This window comes from Macrobrachium nipponense, chromosome 17 (genome assembly GCF_015104395.2).
Source record: "Macrobrachium nipponense isolate FS-2020 chromosome 17, ASM1510439v2, whole genome shotgun sequence".
Taxonomy (NCBI): domain Eukaryota; kingdom Metazoa; phylum Arthropoda; class Malacostraca; order Decapoda; family Palaemonidae; genus Macrobrachium; species Macrobrachium nipponense.
In genome coordinates, this window is record NC_087210.1 from 74,244,053 (window position 1) to 74,265,842 (window position 21,790).

Below are 21,790 nucleotides of genomic sequence, written 5' to 3' on the forward strand. Positions count from 1 at the left end.
AGAAATTGAAGAGGAGTCCTGGAGATGTGTAAAAAATAACATTGCTTTAATAATTCCCAAAGGTATTGAGTTAAAGCCACGAAAATGAGGGGTCAACTGGACACCATTCTATATCGTGCGATGGGAGCAGAGATATTTTGATAGTCTTCCCTTAATTTGATTTCAAATACACTGAAATATTAGTAAACTGTATTATTGTAATGAGAGTGGCCAATCAGAATTAATATGGTAATGCTATAAATAGAAAATTATAATAGGGAAACCCTCGCCATCTCTCTCTCTCTCTTGCCCTCTCAGAAGTCAGATAAGTCTCTCTGCAATAAAGTATATGCATATTCATACTCACATATACACACACATGCATACATACATAAATACACGCACAACTATATATAATATATATAAATACACAAATATATACATACATATATAATATATAAACATTATATATATAATATCATATATATATATATATATATATATATATATATAATTTAACAATAGACCATTTGCCATAATAAGGATTGGATCCACAGGAGAACAAGATTATAATCACAGCTAAATTCATCCCTAGACTACCGAAACAAAGGTGAACCCAATGTGCCGAACTTTCACTACATCATCCCTTCCATTTGCCTTGACAAAAAGAGCTTTGTCAGCACATTAAACCTTGCATACAAGATGCTCCATCCACCACAATCTAGCACACATTCTCGCTTCCTGGTTAATCAGGCCCTTCCGCTCTAATACCTACTGTACACTACACTGTCTACCCATAACTTCTCCCCCCATTTTTGCTCTCAACAGTTCTGAATTACGGTAACTTTTCATCAAACTTTTCATGAACTTGTCCTCCGTTTTCTCAACATGCCAAACCATCTCAGAACACTGATCATCTTTTACCCATACAGTAACCTTTTAGCAACTCTCTTTTTGTTTCTTTATCTTTTCCAATTTTTCAATCTTTCCAAATCCACATTAAACAATCACTTTCACGATTTCAGTCTTATTTCCTTTCATTTCCTGAAATTGTGGAGGTGATTGTTTCATATGGATTTGGAAAGGTTGTAAAGTTGGAAAAATTTAAGTCTTACTTCCTTTCATTTCCAGTTCCTCGTTGGACGAGTCGGTTACGAGCTCGACTACTAAATCTCAGGGTCTGGGTTCGATTCCCGGCTCAGCCAACGTGAAATTAGAGAAATTTATTTCTGGTGATAGAAATTCATTTCTCGATGTGGTCCCACAATAAGCTGTAGGTCCCGTTACTAAGTATCCAATTGGTTCCTAGCCACGTAAAAATATCTAATTCATTGGGCAAGCCCTAGGAGACCTGTTAAATCAGCTCAGTGGTCTGGTAAAACTAAGATATACTTTTCCTTTCATTTCCATCCTCAACATAAGAGACTGATGGATTTACAATCCTCAACACACATTCTAATTCTGGATTCCAAATAGACCCTTCTTCTCTTACAAACTTCTGAACAGACCTGTTACCAGTCATGCTTCACCTGTTGTGTCACCTTTTCTCTCATCATAATCAATTTTATTTACTGCCTATTATACATATAAACCAACCACTTTCATCCCCTTACAAGACATGTTTACAGTTATTGTTCCAACTTCTCACTTTGTTTACCTTCGCAATCTTCACTCTAGTTCACAATACTTTCAACTTCTCAAAAACACCTCAACAAGTTTATATATATACATATATAAATTGTGTGCATGCGTCTGCGTCTGTGCATGAATGAATGTATGAATTATACACAGAACTTCGACAATAACACTTCCTTTTAAACAAAGCTAGTTTACACGATACCTCAATGTCCAAATTCCCCAACTAATTTTCTCTTTTATTTTCGGTATATATCTGACTGCTTCTGCTCCTCTCATGCTTTTGATAATTCTCGTCGAGGATACGAACTCGAGCGGAAAGCGTTTCGTATTTTACATATACTCTTCACGGCAGGTTAAACTGGTGTCACAACTTCAAGGGTGAACGATTGCGTCAAAATTGATATTATTAAACGGAGATTGATAATTCTGTATTGGAAATTTCTCATGGAGAGAGAGAGAGAGAGAGAGAGAGAGAGAGAGAGAGAGAGAGAGAGAGAGAGGAGAGAGCAGTCTTTTGAGGATTAGAAGCGCTAGCCAGGAGAAGCCTCTGTCCAGACAGCAAGGACTAATAGGCTTAAGACCGAAAGACCCCAGACCCTAATTTTGACAATTTTCGGCTCATTTTGGATTTCGCTTAAATATACACTGTAGTAAATTTCCCGTCGTGAAATCTTTAAGAAAACTGGTTCTTGCAGTAAATGCACTTTTCTTAACATGGCTTGAAGGAGAGAAAAGTTCAGTAGAGCAGAAGGAATGCGATTGGGTCACACCATCTTGCTCTTCTTTCATAACCACTATAACCACATTACTTCCATGACCGCGAACTTTATTCATGCTTTTATATATTTACTTTACATCGACAATTTACATATTTACTTTACATCGTCATTTTATATATTTACTATAATCAACAATTTAGTTTATACTTACTTTATATATTTACAACGACAATTTATATATTTAATTTACATCGACAATTCATATATTTACTTTACATCGACAATTTATATATTTAATTTACATCGACAATTTATATATTTAATTTACATCGACGATTAATATATTTAATCTACAACGACTATTCTTATATTTACATCGACAATTTATATATTTAATTTACGACGACAATTCATATATTTACTTTACATCGACAATTTATATATTTAATTTACATCGACAATTTATGTATTTGATTTACATTGGCAATTCACATATTTACTTTACATCGACAATTTATAAATTTACATTACATCGACAATTTATATATTTACTTTACATCGACAATTTATCTATTTCCTTTACAACGACAATTCATATATTCACTTTACATCGTCAATTTATGTTTACTTTATCGTTTATCTTTAAATGTATGCAAATTTACATACCTATGGAGTTGTTTCTCCAATAATAATAATAATAATAATAATAATAATAATAATAATAATAATAATAATAATAATAACAACAATAATAATAATAATAATAATAATAATAAGCATGGCATGGATAGACTATAAGAAAGCCTTCGACATGATACCACACACATGGCTAATAGAATGCCTGAAAATATATGGGGCAGAGGAAAATACCATCAGCGTTCCTCAAAAATACAATGCGCAACGAATACATACTTACAAGCTCTGGAATAAGACTAGCAGAGGTTAATATCAGGAGAGGGATCTTCCAGGGCGACTCACTGTCCCCACTACTCTTCGTAGTAGCCATGATTCCCATGACAAAAGTACTACAGAAGATGGATGCCGGGTACCAACTCAAGAAAAGAGGCAACAAAATCAACCATCTGATGTTCATGGACGACATCAAGCTGTATGGTAAGAGCATCAAGGAAATAGATACCCTAATCCAGACTGTAAGGATTGTATCTGGGGACATCAGAATGGAGTTTGGAATAGAAAAATGCGCCTTAGTCAACATACAAAAAGGCAAAGTAACGAGAACTGAAGGGATAAAGCTACCAGATGGGAGCACATCAAACACATAGATGAGACAGGATACAAATACCTGGGAGTAATGGAAGGAGGAGATATAAAACACCAAGAGATGAAGGACACGATCAGGAAAGAATATATGCAGAGACTCAAGGCGATACTCAAGTCAAAACTCAACGCCGGAAATATGATAAAAGCCATAAACACATGGGCAGTGCCAGTAATCAGATACAGCGCAGGAATAGTGGAATGGACGAAGGCAGAACTCCGCAGCATAGATCAGAAAACCAGGAAACAAATGACAATACACAAAGCACTACACCCAAGAGCAAATACGGACAGACTATACATAACACGAAAGGAAGGAGGGAGAGGACTACTAAGTATAGAGGACTGCGTCAACATTGAAAACAGAGCACTGGGGCAATATCTGAAAACCAGTGAAGACGAGTGGCTAAAGAGGGTGCCATGGGGAACGAAGGACTAATAAAAGTAGACGAAGACCAGAAATATCAGAGACAGGAGAAAGACAGAAAGAACAGAGGACTGGCACAACAAACCAATGCACGGACAATACATGAGACAGACTAAAGAACTAGCCAGCGATGACAATTGGCAATGGCTACAGAGGGGAGAGCTAAAGAAGGAAACTGAAGGAATGATAACAGCGGCACAAGATCAGGCCCTAAGAACCAGATATGTTCAAAGTACGATAGACGGAAATAACATCTCTCCCATATGTAGGAAGTGCAATACGAAAAATGAAACCATAAACCACATAGCAAGTGAATGCCCGGCACTTGCACAGAACCAGTACAAAAAGAGGCATGATTCAGTGGCAAAAGCCCTCCACTGGAGCCTGTGCAAGAAACATCAGCTACCTTGCAGTAATAAGTGGTACGAGCACCAACCTGAGGGAGTGATGAAAAACGATCAGGCAAAGATCCTCTGGGACTATGGTATCAGAACGGATAGGGTGATACGTGCAAATAGACCAGACGTGACGTTGATTGACAAAGTCAAGAAGAAAGTATCACTCATTGATGTCGCAATACCATGGGACACCAGAGTTGAAGAGAAAGAGAGGGAAAAAATGGATAAGTATCAAGATCTGAAAATAGAAATAAGAAGGATATGGGATATGCCAGTGGAAATCGTACCCATAATCATAGGAGCACTAGGCACGATCCCAAGATCCCTGAAAAGGAATCTAGAAAAACTAGAGGCTGAAGTAGCTCCAGGTCTCATGCAGAAGAGTGTGATCCTAGAAACGGCACACATAGTAAGAAAAGTGATGGACTCCTAAGGAGGCAGGATGCAACCCGGAACCCCACACTATAAATACCACCCAGTCGAATTGGAGGACTGTGATAGAGCAAAAAAAAAAAAAAAAAAAAAAAAAAAAAAAAAAAAAAAAAAAAAAAAAAAAAAAAAAAAAAAAAAAAATAATAATAATAATAATAATAATAATAATAATAATAATAATAATAATAATAATAATAATAATAAGGAGACTTAGACAGAGACATCAGAATCCTTGCTCGCCTCCTTGTGCTTAGTGGTCATAAAATCCTTGTAATATAATATAACGGAAGTAATATTACTATTGCAAGGATTCAATCCTTCTCTCCACTTACTCTGTCTTCTTCCGCATTGATTATCTATTAGTATACTAATGGTAGCTTCCGCAGCTAAGCTCAACCACAATCTACTTCCCAGATAATACCTTGAAGGATTTCCTGGAGGAAAACAGCATCGGTATTATTCAGAAATTTGCATGCGAGTTCCGGAAAGCCTGCAGGCAATATTGTGACCCTAATTTGCAATGTTAGCAGAGTGGTATTACGTACCCTCCATCAGAATGATGCAGGGGCAACAAGGATGCCCTTTTTCCTCCTCCTGTAAATGTGGATTCCGAGGTCACCACGAACATTGTATAGCTTTTATCTACATCGAGTAAATGTACTTACTTGACAAATATACCCAAAAGTTGGAATGGCACATGGAATTCAAGCCAAAAGCCAAGCGCTGGGACCTATGAGGTTATTCAGAACTGAAAATAATATTCAAACAATTGTTAGGAGAGAGTGAAAAGTAATTGGAAGAAAGAGAATATGAAGGGAGGTACGGGAAAAGGAATAAAAGGGGTTGCAGCTTGGGGCCGAAGGAAAGCTGCAAAGAACCTAAATAATGTCTACAGTGCACCGTGTGAGGTGCACTGACGGCAGTAATTCCCCCTACGAAGATACCACGGGGGGAGGGGGGGAAAGCCTTCTAGATGCATTATCCTTGGTAACCCCATCATGAAAAGGTAAAAGATCTCAGCTTTATATTTATGTTTTCTTCAATCGCTCTGTAATCTGTGTTATTTCTACAGTATAGACATCACATCTTAACTCTTGTGATAAAACTGGTTAAACAAAGACATCTGGAAACCAATGGTACGAGCCTCTAAATATCCAGGAAGAAAACAGATGAGAGTGATATGAAGTTTCCCCAAAAATTGTGATGACTCCTTTCTCCTATTTCTCCCACAAGAATTAACCTCTCTCTCTCTCTCTCTCTCTCTCTCTCTCTCTCTCTCTCTCTCTCTCTCTCTCTCTCTCTCTGTGGCCCCATCACGCATGGCGACACCGATAAAGTGCTTAGAGAAACTTTATTCCTACGGTCTGCTGCCTTCAAAGGTGCCGAAGTCGTTATCACTGGTGATCTATATTGGAGGATAAAGTGAGACTGAAACTCAGTGAGACTTCAGAATACAAAGTCAATAGAGGAAACTTTTGCCCACAAGTTGGAAGCTGGTTTTCGTTTCTCTATTTCACATTTTATTTTCGGACGGAAAATGCGTCTGCCGAATTACGCGTGAAATGAAGGATACTCAAATGATGAGAAACTGTTTCGTGATGATGCTTGGTAGATAATATATCAAGTAGGGCAGTGGTTTCCAACCTTTTCTAATTGTCGCCCCCCTTCATTGAATGGCACATTCTCTGCGCCCCACCCTCCCCCCTCCTTAATTTACTGGCATAGTCGGCAAGTCAATAACTCACAATATTATATATATATATATATATATATAATATATATATATATATATATATATATATATATATATATATATATAATATTAATTTAATATATAATTTGAAATAGTTTATATATCTAGACAACTAAATTTCATATTTATATCTGAAATATTTTCTCAGTATTTTGAAATTCTGAATTCCATCATAATTAATAGTTTTCAGATATGATTATCCACTTCATCAAGCATTGGCTCCCCCCCCCCCCCCCCACCCACCGGCAGCCCTTCGAAATCCACCCCAGGGGGCCGCGCCCCACAGGTTGGAAACCACTGAAGTAGGGAGATGATATTCTGGAGCGAAAGACACCTTGAAAGAATGTGATAGTTGACGACTATTAACTTTTATTACTGAATTGTATTTGCCTCACTTTTTCTGTAGATCGCTGACATTTGAACTGCAAGTTTTTTTTTTTCGTTCGCACCATTAAATCTCTTCCATATTGTTGGATTTTTCTCTCTAAACTGACGTTTCTTTCACTTTTATACTGATGTCGTTGCTTTGCCGCTTTTCATCCTTCAGACTTTTATTAATATTGCCGTTTTTTACGCGACTGCCACTTCCACTTTTGCAAGATTTTATCTTTTCATCTGAGTTAGATGGAAAGATGAAATCTGAGCAATATACTGATTTTTTTTTTTAACTGGGAGTAATAAATTGAGGCAAAACTTTCACACACAATAAAGGTCGTAAATCCGGATATTAATTCTATTATAATAGCGAGCTTTACGAAATAAATTGGTCAACTTTAAACATTAAAAATCCAAGCCAGCCGCTGTGATTCTGAGAATGACCCCTAAAAAATACCAAAAAATGTATTTAATTAGACAAGATAAAAAGCTCATTTCCTTTTAATCATAGAAAACAGTTGTCGAAATATGTCAATCTATAAATCTGGGTAAAGAAATCCAGTCATGAAAATTTGCCTGTGTTGGTTCATTATCATAAATAAATATAAAAGAAATGATCATGATTTGGTCAGAATGATCAATACTCCGAAATTTCAGGTGAGGCTAATAATGCAGGCATTGCTTTGTGAGTGAGCACTAAATTGATAAACAAAGGCTTGACGAAGCGTGTACCATCAGCTTTAGGCCCTTCAAGACTCGAGGCAATTTTTCGAAAATCTCGGCTTCCGGCCGGAATCTCGCAAGGTCTCTTACCCATAAAAATGAACCTTATGAAATGCGCAGCGACCTCCAAGAACGATGCTGTTACTTAAGACATTATTTCTTACAGGGGGATTTAAATAACGGCTGAACTATACAGCTTCAATACAAGTTAAAAAAACTGAATTTTCCTAAAATGCGTTTGACGAAGAGCGTTAATTCATTTCAACATAGATTACGCGTATTTACATGGAAATACCATAACTGTACTACAGAATGAATAGCTGATATCATAACACATTTCTTGTGCTTTTATCGAAAATCACTCGTGACCACTTTGACCTGAGAGAGACACGAATTATCTTGGAATAAATAGAAAACGAATTTGAGTACAAGTAGAGACGAAAGAATGACTGCAAGCATGGGGAAGAGAGAGAGAGAGAGAGAGAGAGAGAGAGAGAGAGAGAGAGAAATATTCTAATCTGCTCCCAGCACTTGCAACCAATTACGGCACCCAAATATTTCGGCCACAAAACTTTTTATCTCCTAAAAAAAAAAAAAAAAAAAAAATTCCAGCTATGCAACCACAGCGCTCATAGGAACGTTTCCCTATCTCTCCCAAAGAGAAAAAGAAAGAGAGAAAGAAAGAAGGAAAACTTCATCTCTTCCTCTTGTCTATCCTTTCGACCACTTCATTTCCCACAAAAAGCCTGCCCCCCAAATAAATAATACGTGTTCCATTAATTTTTCAGTGTTCCTCCAAACGTATAAAATTTTATAAAATTAGTATCTAAGGCATCCTGCCGTAATTAGGAGACGGAAATAAAATGCCATATTGTACTACTTAAGCCTCTCTCTCTCTCTCTCTCCTCTCTCTCTCTCTCTCTCTCTCAACTTGGCCGCAATTTCCAAAGAGCTTATGGTCTTTAACAATCTGAAATTTTCCCTATTTTTAAACAAGAATTATGATATAACGTAAATTATACGCAAAATCGAAAGCCGCTTTAAATGATACGCCACCAGATTCCACAAAATTTATAAATATCTTAGTTACGTGCGTATACACATGAATTATACATAATACATATAGATTATTCAGGTAAAGACATTAAAGTAGGATATATCTATAAATTTAAACACACACACATTTATATATAGTATATAATTTGTGTGTCTGTATATACATATATATATAAACACACACACACCCACACACACACAATCATACACACACATATTTATATACATATACATATATATACATATGCTCATGTATTAAATCGCACATATACATGCATAAGAATATTATGTATGTGTATGAAAGCATTCATCCGTGTGCATGCGCGTTATTACACACACAGGCACACACACACATGCATACGCACACAAAATAAAGGACTTCATTAAGGAAAACGATTGTCACCGGACGCCCAGCAAATGAAAATGTCTAAACCCTTTGCTGTAGCTTGGTGCGTGAAATGAAACATTTTTTTCTCATTCTGCTAACACGTCCAGCAGCTGTCAGTACAGTAAGAATTGAAAATTAAAATAAACGATTAAATATTAAACTCGAAATTTACTGTGGCGTAGACGGTCTACGCAGTTTTTGAAATGTTTCTTACAAGCAGCGATATTATTCCAAATCAAGCTCAGATTAGACGGAAAAATAGAAGCATCACTAATGATATATTTCTAAGGTCGAATTCTCTGGTAAAAGATATTTAGGTCATGTCTTTAAATGAATGTCTTGACGTTCTTATACAACGGGAGAGGAATGATATAAAAACCGTAAAAAAATTTCCCCAATTTTTATATTTATCGTACAGAACGTCTAAGTAACATGGAAAATTTGTGTCCAGCTAATACTGAAAATAAAATTAGTTTAACCAGCTGAGAATGGTGTATCATACTATCATGATATTGCAAGCTAATAATTTATATCATATCAGTTTCATCTTTAATTTACAGAGGAAGTGAACTAGAAAACAGCTTCCTTCACTGGGATATACTACAAAAATTAATTCAATGATGATACCATCATGATATGACAAGCGGGGATAATTGATACCAAATCAGTTTTAACTTGTACTATCTTAGTTACTGGATTAGAAAACAACTTCTTTCACTGGGATATAATGCAAAAATTAACTCAATGATGATACCATCATGTTATTACAAGCGGGGATAATTGATACCAAATCAGTTTTAACTTGTACTATCTGAGTTAGTGGATTAAAAAACAACTTCTTTCACTGGGATACAATGCAAAAATTAACTCAATGATGATACCATCATGATATTACAAGCGGGAATAATTGATACCGAATCAGTTTTAACTTGTAGTATCTGAGCTAGTGGATTAGAAAACAATTTCTTCCACTGTGATGTAAAACAAACACGAAATCAGCTAACCCCTTCACACACTCTGAAGAATGTGGTCATGAATTGATGAGAGACTTATCACAGGAGAGAGAGAGAGAGAGAGAGAGAGAGAGAGAGAGAGAGAGAGAGAGAGACATCGCAGATATTATCGCCGCTGAAAAACTGCTGCCATTCAGGAGCGAGAAATATCAAAAGGGGAGAAATTTATAGCGGTCGAAAATGCCTGGTAATCCATTATCGATGCAGTCGGGGACAGAGCGAACGCAAGAGATAGCAAACGGCTGATGGAAGTCCAAATGACTGTGATCATTATATACCAGCCGGGCCGAATGCTTTCGGCCATGGCTGGCTGAATTTGGGTGACCTTCGTGGGCAAGTTCAGTTTATTCTATTCTGAAAAAAAAATTTCATAGGTGTTGCTTGTTTATGCTTGCAAGAAATTTCTTTATAATATTAATAATAATAATGCTAATAGTATAATAATAATAATAGCATTATCCTGATTATTATTATTAGTATCATTATTTTTATTATTATCAACCATAACATGAGTACCATCATATAATAATAATAATAATAATAATAATAATAATAATAATAATAATAATAATAATAATAACGTAGATGATATTATCTTAATATAATATTAATAATATAAATGGCAACGGTATTATAATAATAATAATAATAATAGCATTATCCTTATTACTATTCTTAGTTTCATTATATTATTATTATTATTATTATTATTATTATTATTATTATTATTATTATTATTATTATTATTATTAACCATAACGTGAACCCTGTCAATATCGAACAAGTCCACAGGACCCATCGACTTGAAATTCAAACTTCCAAAGAATGCGGTGTTCATTTGATGCATGATGCATGGCTGCATGGACGCAAGCAAAACAGAATGCATGAACCGGACACGCCGTCATTTGCATTTTAAAAGCGGACGTTGGTGCGTCAGCTGATATCGGTGCAATCTGGAGACAGGAGAAAGGCTGCGAAATGAAAAATCTTGAACTTTCCAAAAGAGAAAGATTTTGTTGTTGAGTTTTTACTTTCACAACGAAAAATGAACAGACTCCAATTATTTTATTTTAAATAGTCGCTCCAAAAGACAAAAACATATAATATTAACATTACATTATAATCGTTATTAATATTATTACTATTGTTATTATTATTAAACCGAGCTTGATGGTGGGCGCTAAATTGTGCTGGAACCCGGCGCTGCCCGTCTTGTCTCCCCTACCTACCAAGTCCCTACCCGGGCCGGTCAAACAGGTTTGCAGAAGGAGGGCGTGTGTGTGTCATGTCCTCCCTACCTACGCAGACCCAACGGGGCGGACATACAGGTTTGCAGGAGGATGGTGGATACGTCATATCTCCCCTACCCTTCTTACAAAAAATATTTACAAAGGCATGTACTTATACTTTTACACTGGAACACACGGAAACATCAAATACATTTAGTCATGTTTTCTTTCAAATGTTAACGCGATTCCAGGAATTATGCAGTTACCTGGCGTCCTAATGAAACAATTGTAAAATAATATCTTAAAGGGAAGTGGTTTCTCAATCCATGTCTGTCTCAAGATCACGAAGAGCCACTGATATCATATCCACCGCTAAACACTCATCACTGTTCATGTTACCATACAAACTCGCTATATCAACTTTACCTCGTTAATGTATACTAAAATCAAGGTTAAAGGTTTCCAGACAAATTCAATCTTGATCATATCAACTATGTAAAAAGGAGAGTAAACTCCTCATTATCTTTTATCTGAATTATAAGGTTAAAAATAAGTATACAACTAGAGCAACTTTATATGTAATGCATAAAATAAAAACAGAAGAGTCCTCTCACTGCGCAAAATCACTGCAGTAAGAGAGAGAGAGAGAGAGAGAGAGAGAGGAGAGAGAGAGAGAGAGAGAGAGTTAAGTCGAAATCCATTTGGACTTGAAGAAAAATAAATAAAAAATTGACTAAAGGACTATCAGAGGTAAAAGAGAAAACTGGCAAAAATAAGTAAATCCTTTTTCACTGGGTTTTTGTTTAATTTAGTGCGCCAAGGAAAGTGACAGCTACTCAATTTTACAAGAGGTTTAGATTACTCTCGGGTTCCGGAATATTTTTTCATGTAACATATCTGAATAGTGTCTGGAGTGTTAAATTCACTGCCGAGTTTTTGTCTGAGCATTCATTAATCTTCGTTAACATGATCATGAGGCCAATTTTATCAATATTACCCCAGTAACGAGATAAATACGAATTTGAACTCTGTCACAGCTTCTATTATTTAAAAATGCGTATCTTCACCTGTACTTGATTAAGTCACGAATCTTCACATGATACATGAATGAGTCACACACCTTCACCTGTACTTGAATAATTGTCACATATCTTCACCTGCTACTTGATTTGTCACGTTTCTTCATGTAATATAGGTAAAAGTCACATATCTTAACCTGATACTTGAATAAGTCACGTATCTAAACCTGATACTTGAATACGCCACGTATCTTCACCTGATACTGTAAATAATCACGAATTTTCACTTGATACTGGAATAAGTCACGTATCTTCAGCTGATAATGGAAATAATCACTAATCTTCACTTTATACTGGAATAAGTCATGTATCTTCGCAAGATACCGGAATAAAAAGTCACGTATCTTTACCCAATACTGGAAAAAGTCATGTATCTTCACTTGATACTTGAATAACTCACGTATCTTCATCTGATACAAAAAAGTGACCAGTGCCTTAACCCGATGTTGAAATAAGTCACGCATCTTCACCGAATGCTGGAAAAATTTAGGTATCTTCACCTGATACTTGAATAAGTCACGTATCTTCGCCCGATACTAGAAAATGTCATCTGATTCCAGGAAAAGTTACGTATCTTAACCTGATACTTGAATAAGTCACGTACCTTCACCCGATACTAGAAAATGTCACCTGATTCCAGGAAAAGTTACGTATCTTAACCTGATACTGAAAAAGGCATATATCTTCACCCGATACTGGAAAAAGTCATGTATCTTCATCCGATACTAGAAAAAGTCACCTGATTCCTGATACTGGAAAAAGTCACATATCTTCAACCAATATTGGGAAAAGTCACATATCTTCACTTGATACTAGAAAAAGTCACCTGATTCCAGGAAAAGTCATGTATCTTAACCTGATACTGGAAAAAGTCACATATCTCCACCCGATACTGGAAAAAGTCACGTAACTTCACCCGGTACTAGAAAAAGTCACCTGCAGGAAAAGTCGGGTACCTTAACCTGATACTGGATAAAGGACTGTATCAACGACCCCACACTACACTTCACCAAGACCTACTTACACACTCATTGTATTTCAAGTTGGTGTCACCCACGGTCAAACAATGTGTGACCTGCGTAACCCTCTCTCTCTCTCTCCTCTCTCTCTCTTCTGCTCCTTTTTATACTCAATGTTTCAATTTTGTTGAAAGGGTTTTCACCGATGTGTCGCGAATGAAAGATCCCGTGCGAATGGAAGGATGTCCAAGCGGAAAGGAGGCCAGAGTGAGGATTTTCTGTTGGGCTTTGCGATTCCTTCTCCTCCTCCTCTTCTTCTTCTTCTTCTTCTTCTGAGATTCGGCCAAAATGCGAAAGCAATTTCTTATGATAAGGAATGAATGCAAGGTGGCATTCTGTCACGTTGCAAGGAATGTGCCTAAATCATATGCATATAGCTGAGGGGGACATTTCTTCATTGCAAGGATATGAACTAAGACAATTCTTGAAACATTATTATTATTATTATTATTGTACTTAGGAAGCAGACCCTCTCCCAAGCATACTTTATTAAAAGTAATGGCTACTTCTTCTTCTTCTTCTTCTTCTTCTTCTTCTTCTTCTTCTTCTTCTTCTTCTTATTATTATTATTATTATTATTATTATTATTATTATTATTCAGAAGATAAACCTTATTCACATGGAAAAAGCCTACAGGGGCCACTGACTTGAAATTCAAGCTTCCAGAGCATATGGTAGAAGTTCTTGAGAAGTAAGGATGTAGAGGGATATATATAGAAAGAAAAATTGCAAATATGATAAAATCGGGTAGTTCTTAAGCTCGACGAAGGAAATGCAAAGTATGACAAGAAGTATAATACAATCAACACTGCATATGAGGGGCATACAGAAAACAGGATATAAGAAAAAATAACACTTGATACGGCAAGTCTGTGTTGACGGAAACAATACATGACATCAGAGCGCAGCTAAAATCTTATCCCTTAGGGATATGGAAGGTTCTTGAAAGATTTTCTGGACTGGGAAGAAAGTACGACGAGTAAGGGGGTGTAAATTTCATTTCGATCAATTACCAAAATAAATCGTCCCCACTCTTCACTCGCAAACTAAAATTGATTTTAATTTTCTAATTCCGCCCCCCCCCCTCCTCACCCGACAAGAATTCACGTTAACGCCCCCCTTTGTCTCAGCTCGGTAACTGGTTCTTTTCGATCCTTTATACTTTATGCAAACTTTTTTCGAGAAGGGATTTAAGCACAGACGAAAATCCAGTGGGAATATCATATGTATACTTTCTTCTTGTTCTTCTTCTTCTTCTTCTTCTTCTTCCTCTTTCTTCTTCTTCTTCTTCTTCTTCTTCTTCTTCTCTTTTGCTTTCCTCTTCCTCGTTCAAGGACGATCCAAAGTTGAGCCAACATTTTTGAAAGGATGAGTGGAAAGTTTTCTACTGAAGTTTTTTCATCTATTTCCTTGCTGCTGCATTTAAATTTATGTCATATTACCAGGCGCATATTTCAGAATATATCGTAAATTGTCTGGTACAAAAGAAGCCACTTAAGTGTGCTCAGGGAATTCCAGACACGAGGGGAGCCTATACTGCCTTTACAGGAGGAAATGAAGGATACCGAAATATCCTTTTGAAGAAACCTAGAGGTGGTGAAAGGAAATTTAGGAATAAATAGTGGGGCAAGCAATGGCATGCAAAAATGTACGCAAAACTCTAGAAGCTTCTGAGTTTGCCAAGTAATTTAAAGAATTTCGGTATTGATCTGCGATGTCATCAGGACATCAGGTACAAACATTTCATTTATTTTCGACCTTAGGCAATCCGGGAATACGGAAGAAAGCTGAGAATTCTAGGTTATGCAGGCAGCATACGGGAATAATTTAATAATAATAATATAAAAGTTGATTATTCTTTTGAAATGGACGGATCAGTAGTGAAAGACAAACAAGGGATAAGAACTTTCGATGTTCACAAATAACACAAGGGAACGAGAAGGCCCTCGATGACTTTGTTTGTATGGTGGTTTTACGTTGCATGAAACCAGTGGTTATTCAGCAACGGGACCAACGTAACTTCCGGAGCACGTCGAAAGTGAACTTTTACCACCAGAAATATTCTCTAACCCCTAAATGGAATGCCCGAGAATCGAACTCGTGGCCACCGAGCAGCTTCCCCTCAATGTCAGACACAGTGTTTTCATTCCTATCATTTTAATGACATTTCGACAGCATAAAGGAAAAACACCACTGACATCAAACGTCAAAACAAAACAGCTGACTACAATAACGAGCTGAAAAGGTAAACAAATAAATAAGCAAATAACGCCGAAGTTTTGAAAGCAGCCCTGGGCGAGGCTAAAATCCCTTCCGGCCCCGTTCGCCGCCGGCTGATGAAAGCAAAGCATTGCGGCGAAATCGATGCAAAGGGAATATTTACATAAACAATCAAGAATTCGGCCGCGCGGAAAATCCCGGAGTTTATTGCGACTCTATATCAACACGCGTCGGAGAGATTCAGCGGCTATTGTACTTTTATAGTATCGGCGGGGAAGGAAGGAAGGAAGGAACGAGCGAGCGAGCGGAGGGCCACTTTCAACTCTCCTTCCGCGGGAGAAATATTAAAGGTAATCACGTGTAATGGATTACAGCCCAGGTCGCCATAAATCCCAGTTTATTCGGCGATTCCGTTATCTCAAGGAATTTATGATAAGTGTCCTATGGCCCCCCGCGACTTTAGCTTTCGCTTTCATTGCGGAATTTACTCAACGAGCGAAGTTGCTTTCAGGCTTCGTGGTTTTGACTTTTTGACTTTATCCTTTTTTATTTTAATTTTCCCGACTTGTGAATCGCCATATAAATTCATTATCACGTATAAATAAACTGAAAAGATTTTGAGTAACAGCTATCAGCGATTTCTGTACCAAAAGTTCAAAATCATAATTTACAACACAAACCTTATTTGTGCATGCATCTTCTCCGTGGGAAAAAAAAAAAAAAAGTGTTCATGAAATTAAAACACATATCTACGTCTACACACACACACACACACATTCACTTACATCATGCATAAACACACACACACACACACACACACACACACACACATATATATATATATATATATATATATATATATATATATATATATATATATATATATATATATATGAGACGTTCGTACAATAAGAAGAAATAGACAAGACAGAATAATGCGGGTGTATAGCAACTGAATGATTAAACTGCCGTCACAGCAACAAAGGTCATCGGTACGTTTCCTGGAAGTAATTACCCTGGAACAGAGGATGTGGTTGGGGTGGGGTGGGGGGGGGGGGGGGGGGAGGTTGGGTAGGCAGGAAGGAGAGGAGGTGTAGAGGTACCTAACCAATGAACGCATCGTATCAGTTGCCAAAATGAGTCGTGAATTAAAAGCAAACCAAGAGCCTCAAATCACTGCTCTGTTTGATTCTCAACGCATTCACCACAAACGCTTTTGAAGAGAGAGAGAGAGAGAGAGAGAGAGAGAGAGAGAGAGAGAGAGAGAGAGAGAGAGAGAGGGGGGGGGGGGGGTTAATAAACGCGTAAAGTTCTGCCATTCGTAAATGGCTGCGATTTTCATTTGCATATACTATATTGTTTCTTATTTCGTCCCGCTTGACTTTTATTTGATTTTTTCACATCTGAAAGTCAAGTGTCTAATGAATCAATTATTATCATTATTGTTATTATTATTATTATTTTAGATTTTTTACATCCAAGAGTCAGAGTGTTAATGGCTCAGTCATCATACAATTATTATTATTATTATCAGTATTATTATTATTATTATTATTATTATTATTATTATTATTATTATTATTATTATTATTATTATTATTCTTAAAAAATATTCATATCAGCACGAGCCTGAAAATGGAGAAACCAATCCACATTAAAGTGACTGTATACATATACATATATCTGTATAACTATAAATACATTTAATAATAAAGCTAAGCAGAGAACTTTCGAGAATCTGTACAACTCGTACATTCTGGATAGCTCCCTGTTTAGCTCTATTCTGAAATATATTTCTACAAGTACATAATTGTGGATTAGTTTCTCCATTATTATTATTATTATTATTATTATTATTATTATTATTATTATTATTATTATTATTATTATTATTATTATTATTATTAGCTTCCAAAGAACAGAAAGTTCATATACGCCAAAATAACACGAAACAACAACAGAACTCCATCGCAAAATAAGATGAAAGCAAAACAAACAGATGATTATAAATAAATGTGCAAAAGACAAAAGCATTTGTCACATAAAAGCATTGAAAGTCCTGAAAAGATCTGATAGCGTCGTGTCTCAACGGAATGCGGCCGCTGACATATGCAGACTGCGTGCGAAACGCTTACTCTAAATATAGACACTAAAGGTTGCAACCATTAATAGCGCCCGTTATAGCCAGGTATATATTCATGAGTCAAGATCACTGAGTAAAATGTTGGCCACACATGGCAAACCATAAAGAGATAGCGTGAAGGAATTGTTAATTTCTTGGAATAGAATGGAATTGTTATTTTTCAATGGAATGGAATGGAATATAAAATTTAGGACAAATCTAGGAGAGGTTGGAAAGTAAGATGGAAGAAAGGGAATATAAACATGCATATAGTATGAGTATAGGGAGTGCATGGGGATGCAGTTGGGGACGATGGGATGCTGCAAAGAAATCTTAAGTAATGCCTACACTGCACCGCGTGAAGTGCACTGACGCCCATACTTTTTTTCTTTTTTTCTTTTTTTACGTACTTCCTCATATCTAACTGCTTTTTTGCACAAAACACATCCTACCTGATGAAGATTTGCTACATTTCCGTGAAATATGATCGGAATCTTCATGAGCAACTACAACCAAAACATCCATTGATTTCTTGGACTGATTTCTATGATGCTATTCAAGAACACCTAATCTAATAAAAATGGAGACAAATACACGTGAAGTCGAAGCCATACAAAATATTGCATAGTGCATACATGAATACACTTTTGCTTGATTTTTGTATTTGAATAAAACTGCAAGGCATGTACCATTTTAGCATAAGATCAAAATAGATAAATATTTTCTACCTCTCTGTCTATCTCTCTATGAAAAGAAAATACACAGGGGCCGTCGAAACATCTACAATTATAAGCTAATCTCTCCCTTCTTGATGCGTTTACTTGGCTATTTTTAGATAGAAACTGGCCCTTACAACCGAGGTATACCTGAACATAAATACTGCTCTTTACCGCTCTTCTCATATGAGGGACAACATGTTATTTTATCCCTGCTTCTTTATCATCCTTAGAAGTTAAGCCAAAATTGGGTATGTATGTATATATATATATATATATAATATATATATATATATATATATATATATATAATATATATATATATATATATATATAATATATATATATATATATATATATATATAATTTTGATAGCCAGGTGTTCAAAGTCACTGTAAGTCGTTTCTGAACCACGGGCCCCAGTTCGAATCCTGGCCAGCGTCGAAGCTTTTATCTGTTACACTTTCCTTTGGATGAATATCATCCCCAAGGTGCAGTGCACTCGATATTAACGATATTTGTGGCTTAACATTTTCCCATGTGCCAAAAGAGTGTATGACAGCACAACACAAATATTTGTTTCCCCTCATATTCATAACAGCGTAAGTGCAAAGTAAATTCAAACTACAGCTTTCTGACAAGTCTGGAACGATGCGACCGACAGTATTTTCCCCACGAAGACGAAAATCAATCAGTCAACAACGTCTCTTTACTCCGTTAGAGACGACGAGCCTTGATAATATTGGCCGTAAGATGATCTCATAATGGAGCTCAGATATCATTTGATAGGAAAGATTACCTTCCGTAATAGGAAGAAAGGCTGGGGAACGTGGATCTTTGGTGAGTGGAGAATTCTGTGGAGACCGGGATCGCTTTAAACCGAAAAAGCATTAGGGGCTGAAACCTCATCATAAAATGCCCAATCACGTAATTGGATAGTGTGTGTTCACATTATTTTCATAAAAAAGAGTCAAATGTAGATTGTCAAGAATGTTAGTCTGTAAAATTTCTTATTAAAACAGAAATTACATTAAGGTAACGAGGCATGCAGACCAATGGAACGAGCAGTATACAAACATACTGTACTTTACCTTATAGGTAGAAAGAGCACTATCCAGAAGAAGGTTGCGTAAAATTGTGGAGAGGTTTTGTAATGGGTTGTACATTGTCGAGAGTGATTTCACCATTGTTACCTCCACAAGTAGAGCTGGAAAGCATGCCATATTTTACCCCATACCTGTAAAGAAAGAACGGGGAGTCCTCAATCGTTATATTATAATTGTTGCTGCAACAGTTTTCCTAATTCTGATTTTGTTTGCTTTAAATGTATGCAAAATAAATACACAGCTATTATAAGGAATAATATTAGACTAAATTATTCTTTGTTAAATACTTGTTAAGTAAGACCTATATAGGAAATCAAAATATAGACATTGCAATCCTGAAAAAGAAATGGAAAAATTGACAATATGCAATATATTCTCACAATATATTGTGTGTCTCATACAAAAACAACTAAAAAGACTTATAAAAGTAGAAGGAGGCCTATACAGTGATGCCCACTTATAAATTCTATATGTAAAAGCTTTATCCCTGAGGCCACTGGCCAAAAAGGAATACCATCCCACCGAGGTTTTAGAGGACACCCTCTAAGAATTCTAGGATTTGGTCCCATCGTATTTACCTGAATCCTCTATTTTCGGTTAGCTAGTGAGCTAAACTGGACACAATTTAAAACATATATATATCACATTTGTTCATTTGTTTCACTATGTTTATAGATCCTGGTAAATCTTGTTAACCGAATGGTCAAGTCGACCGTCTGTCCTACCTGGGACAGATGCAATTATCGATTATAATTACTCAGGTGTAAATTATTCCCATGGTACAGTGAATTCGATATTAAATGGCACTGTGGCGTAAAAATTGTGAGCATAAAAGAAGTCAACCGTGTAGAAGTGACAAAATCTCTTGTGTATATTATATATATATATATATATATATATATATATATATATATATGATATATATATATATATATATATAATATATATATATATATATATTTATATATATATATATTATATATATTATATATATTTATATATATATATATATATATATATATATATATATATATATATATATATAACGACTATAGAAACACATATGACATTCAAGTCACTCCGGATTCCTGGATTAGGGGAAGAAAGAATACTCAAAGTTTTCATCTCTGGAACTAACAAATTTTGCCATCCAACAATGTTTTGTAAAACAATATAAAAATTACTAGGCTGCTACTTAAAATAAGAAAAGAAAAAAATCTTGAGCAAAAATCCCAACTCTGTACCGACTACATAAGATATATATATATGTTGAAAAAATACACCTACATTATAATAAGAAATTTTCTCCTTAAACGACAAAGGTGTAATGGGTCTCCGGAAATATGGAAGGAAGAAGAGAGTTCCAAGTCTAAAGGACGAAAAAGAGGCGAAGGAGTCGGAGGAGAAAAAAGGCGCTCAAATTGTTTGCTTCTCTATGCAAGCTCACTGAACCAAACCAGCTCAAAGAATAGGCGAGTAGTCTTGTTAGAAGGGACAAAAATAAGTTTTTTAAAATCTAAATAAGTCCAGTCATGCACCGGATTTCGCAAGCACTTTGGTAAAGTGTCTCATAAAGAGAAGTGTTTCAATAAAATCTCTTGGTATACGGCGAAAAGACAACATCACCTTTAGTAAAAACGAAAATCTTTGCTAATGAGAGTCCTCCTCCTCATTGTCACGTGCAAGTGGCAAATTCAGCGAACATTTGAGCCAACGATTGCGTAACGCATAAAAGAAGACCTCGATGACGTCACACTCCATCGATTGAGCAGTCTCATCATAATAAGAGATTCTCAGCTGATGCCCTGATGAGCACGGTGGAAGAATCTTTAGTTGTTTGTTTATGATAAGAAGGCCGGCGTCGTGGAGGTCAGGAGGAGAATGTGGAAACAAGGCCATCGTGGGTCACATGTACTTGACACTTTTGGTCGTTGATTTTACAAAAGGTTCAGTTTCTGTCGCAGTACTTGGAACCTAGTACGTCTGTATCTTGTTCTATCTACTTCTGTCATAATTACATACACGTCAGCCCTTTCGAGTGGCCACCTTTATCAACCTCTTAAATTACCTGTAAAATCCTTATCGAGAAAAAATTGCTTGCAATAAATGTTGAATGGTGT

At 36.1% G+C, this 21,790-nt stretch overlaps 1 protein-coding gene and 1 long non-coding RNA gene across 3 annotated transcripts in view; one reads left to right on the forward strand and one right to left on the reverse strand.

The window, feature by feature from the left end:
* The window catches only part of LOC135196334 (facilitated trehalose transporter Tret1-2 homolog), a 195,286-nt gene that overhangs the window by 145,596 nt on the left and 27,900 nt on the right, over positions 1 to 21,790 (forward strand). The window lies entirely within an intron of this gene.
* Positions 1 to 21,790, reverse strand: part of LOC135196335 (uncharacterized) — a 151,309-nt gene that overhangs the window by 88,279 nt on the left and 41,240 nt on the right. For both annotated transcript variants that reach the window (XR_010310381.1, XR_010310382.1), the window contains exon 2: positions 19,656 to 19,801. This is a non-coding gene — a long non-coding RNA (uncharacterized LOC135196335). The remainder of the gene's footprint in view (positions 1 to 19,655; positions 19,802 to 21,790) is intronic.